General features: G+C 37.7%; 1 protein-coding gene across 4 annotated transcripts in view; it reads right to left on the bottom strand.

The window, feature by feature from the left end:
• LOC147495749 (disease resistance protein At4g27190-like) overlaps positions 1-4,477 on the bottom strand; it is a 32,979-nt gene that overhangs the window by 20,738 nt on the left and 7,764 nt on the right. The gene's annotated exons all lie outside the window — the stretch shown is intronic.

Here is a 4,477-nt window from a genome sequence, read left to right as displayed (position 1 = left end):
TCCTTTGCGCGTGGTGGTGGGACTGGGACTGGTGGGACATAGTGTATTATTCATGGTTATGTTGTGAACATATAACAATGAATGACGATTAAAAAAAAAGTAATAAAAGTGGAGAATTAGTAGATAAACATACAAATGGAACGTAGGATAATATTTTTTACAGATTAAAAAAAGAGTAATAATCAAGTGTATAATAACAACAAGAAACAAGGAAGAAAAAATTTGTAATGAACTGACCTTATAATATAATAATTGATCGAGTGATGTTAGCTGAGTAGTAGTCCAAGATCGACCAAGCTAAGGTGGGCAGACCACCACAAAGAAGTTATGGAAAACCCTCTCCGCTGTTTGTATATGACAATGGTGATAAGAAAGAGAGAGAATGTGGGAGCCACAAATATCATATTTTACAGTGTATTATTACTCGGTCTCTTCTCTTTCCTTCATGTCTTCTTCCTTTGTGCATGGTGGTGGGTCATCATTTGAATGTTATGCTTGGTACTTTGCTAAGATCGTAAGATGCTTCCTGGACTGTTGTTTACTTGCTTCCTACGTAACTTCATTTGAATTTTTGATCATCCGATTTTCTGTTTTTGCCGACATAAAAAAATGCAAATTTCATTACACTTCCCTTTCAGCTACTTCTTTATCAGGAGAATATAAGCTACCCCCAAGGTTGATTAGTTTTTCGGTTTCTTCCATTGTGCAAAATATTTGACTTACCTGTGATTGTTATTTGCATTTTGTTTTCTGATCATGTTGAACGATTTATTCCCAGGGGATGCCAAGTCTTGTGGAAGGGAGTGTAATTAATAGCGAGGGTAGGATTCAAGGTGGGATAGCAATAGCTATTAGCTAGAACCAATTTATACACTCTTTGATTCCTTTTGCCTCACAACTTTGCCCAGAAAATCGAGTTGCCTCACAAATACCTGAAGACAAGCCAAAAGAGTGAAAATAACTAAATAAGCCACTTATAGTTTTATACTGAAAGGCACAGTTGATACATGAAATTCATAATATATGAAATTTCTATTTCTCACTCCTGAGTATAAATAAGTACAGCCACAAGACAAATACATGAAAAACTTCAGCTCATCAACCTTATTTATAATCAAGCACAATTGGAATTTGAGCACAATTTTTTCATGCTCACCCAGTTTAGTTTTCTTCCGCATCGTCTTCATAATCTACTTCTTCTTCAACAATCGCATCTTGATATTGTTGATACTCTGAGACAAGATCATTCATGTTACATTCAGCCTCAGTAAATTCCATCTCATTCATTCCTTCGCCAGTGTACCAATGCAAGAAGGCCTTCCTACGAAACATAACTGTAAATTGCTCTGAAACTCTGCGAAACATCTCCTGGATTGAAGTAGAATTTCCCATGAAAATCAATGATGTTGAAAATCCAGTAGGTGGAATATCACATACGCTTGACTTGACATTATTTGGAATCCACTCAACAAAATATGACGAGTTCTTGTTCTGTACATTGATCAATGATCATTTGCTCATCAACTTCTTTTGTACTCATTTTGCCCGAACTCTTTTGGCACCGATGCAGTGAGGTATCTGCCATGGCGTGGGTCAGCAGCACACATCAATATTAGCATAGAAGTTTGGTTGTTGAGAGACATTCCTTGGCTGGTTGAACTGGGGTTGATTTGAACCTGGAACCAAATTACGGTGTTGAAGAGGTGCTTGTGGCTGTGAAACCCTGACCTTATGTTGAATCTCTGAAATTCTAGGCTTAGATGTTGCACAGTCTAGATGGACATCGAATGCATAAGTCATTGTCACACAGTAGAGCCAATATTTGGACCCCAACCTCTGGCATGTCACAATAGAAGCCTTTTGGTTTTGGATAGGAGGGTGGTTGAATGCAAGGTTAAGAGGATGAGGGTGGGATTGATGTTTGAGTGAGAGATGGCATGGATGCGCTTCTAGCATGTTGGGGATCTGCAGGGTGGTGAATGACTTGAGGTACCTGAGTGCATGGGATGTGGAGGACATACTTGCAGGCCTTGCAAGTGTATATCCAGTCAGAGGAGCTGAGGTTGCAGCCAGAACATGTTGAGGGGAAGTTTTGAGGCAGTTCTTGGATCTTGGACAGCTCTAACGGATGCTCATGGCTGAAGTGTTGGATGCTCTCTCTCTCTCTCTCTCTTCTCTCTCTGATTTAATGAAGACTTAACAATGAGAGACATTGACTTCACAAGATCATAATTCCACTCCGCAAGAAGGAAATGTGGTGGAAGGAGATCGTTTGAAAAGTCCCATGCTCCTCAGAAATCTAAGGCCCATACATATGTAGCCATGTAGGCACTGGTGGGTGATTCAAAATTTCAAAGGATATCTGGCCGTAAAAATGAGTATAAAGGTTCGGTCAAAAGGCAAGCAGCCATATTATGTGCTGAGATAGTGAGATATAATGCTGTAAGTGTAGAAATGAATTCTGATACATGTGCCATGGGAACGGCGATCAGGCTGGGAAAGACCAAGGTTCATTTGGACACTTGTACTTGAAATGAGTTCCTTTTCTTTAGATTTGTAGCTTACTCCCTTTTATCCACTTCCCATTCTCTACTAAGAGGCGTAGATTGACACTTCAAGAGCTAACAGAATAAACAACAACACATTAAGCATTTAAGCTTGTGAAAAGCAGCATATTGGTGCTTTTACTCATTTTGTACACTCATATCATCATATGTGGGAGCACTGCACTATAGCTTTATGTTCAAATAACAAAGTTTCGAGTCCAATGCGACAAATATCTAACATATATCAACAACAAAGGCTTGCAAATACCTCTGCATGTCGAACGACAATTAATTATTCATAGAATTATACACATTTTCATTGGTAATTAATTAGCTCTGCTAATAAAAGGCAACCTAGTACATAACTAATGAGCTATTCTGTATCTCATACAGAAAATTCTGTATTTATATCCAACCAAAACGTTGTTTAAACAAGTAACTATGCACATAGAACATATTCAGATCACATATTCCCATCTCTAAATCCACATCTCTAGTTCAATATTCTGCATGATAACATGTGTCTTGTGTACTATAACATGCTTCTTGATAAGTCAAGCACATACATACGGAATAAATGGAGAGAATGATATATACTAAATCACCTCCTCACGTTCAATTAAAGATCTTAGTTAGATCATATAGTTGAAATACTACTACACAAAAAACCTTTACCAAAGTGTGATCAGCAAATTAAAGGATGCAGAGTTGAAAGGTGGGCAGTTTTTGAGTGGAAAAATTACCTGCAGAATCTACTAGTTAATATGAGATCATGAACATAAGTGTAAGCAATGGGAATCAATTCTTACATGCAACTTTCTCCTCCAGTTGGAACGTTGGATGAAAAGATGCCCAATGACCTAATAAATTCCCCCGATTCAATAACAACATTCCTTCACATCAAACAAATCCAAAACTTAATTTAAAACTTAAAACAACGATTCTATACAAAATGGGATCAAAAGTTAAAGTTAAAGATTGATTCACGGTGTACATGGAAAATATAGGTCAAACACTTGCTCATTGAACCGCTACGGGTATAATAAATTTTCATAATTACAAAATGCAATTCCTGAGCTATTACAGTTTTGTATGTTCCGTGGGAATTTACAATTAACTTGTGGTGGTGACCTCGGAATAATTAGACAAATTTTGTATATTCTTGAACAAAATTTTCATTGCCATTTCCAAAATTTACAATCTACTCTCTACAAAAGCTAAAATCTATTATCTCCCAAAAAAAAAAAAATCAAACTCAACTACCACGGAAAATAGAGGGACTGCTAATTGTAAGGCCCTTAGCGTTTACATTAAATAAATATATAAGAGGATTGCTAATTCTAATTGGAAACAACCAAAGTTCTATTTCTATATACTTTCGTTTTGTTTACATTCCTAATTGGGTTAGGGGCCAAACTGAAGGCGTATCATGCAGAAAATCTTTGAATGAAGAGCACACTGCCGCCTTTGGCCCTCGACAAGCATTAGGGGGCTAACACTCTATGTCCGTATCCTTGCTGAAATAGTGAAATCCTCAACTTAGTTCGAACTCCGTCTTATCCAATGATTTTCCATTACTCAAAACTTGCACCTTAAACTTTTCATGGATTGCATGCCCCACACCAGGTTCGTTTACCAACAAGTCCTTAAACTTTTCTGCTTCTTGTTCCACTGGATCCAAGCTGTTGCAGCCCAACACTATCAACTTTGATGTCCTCCTCCAATCCTCCAGAGTCTTTGTGAGACGAGGCTCTTCATTTCTACAACCGTCATTCCTACCATAATGCAGAAATGGTGTTTTTTTTGTCCTACCATATACCACCATTTAATTGTCTGAGATGATAATTAAACCCCGTGCAGCCATTTGATGCACATTTGTCCTTCCATCACCTTTTGAATCTCGTCAGTAAATGTCTGTAGCAAGACAGCAA

This window comes from Coptis chinensis, chromosome 6 (genome assembly GCF_015680905.1).
Source record: "Coptis chinensis isolate HL-2020 chromosome 6, ASM1568090v1, whole genome shotgun sequence".
NCBI classification, from domain to species: domain Eukaryota; kingdom Viridiplantae; phylum Streptophyta; class Magnoliopsida; order Ranunculales; family Ranunculaceae; genus Coptis; species Coptis chinensis.
Note: the sequence above shows the minus strand (reverse complement) of the source record. Positions and strands in the feature narration are given on the sequence as shown.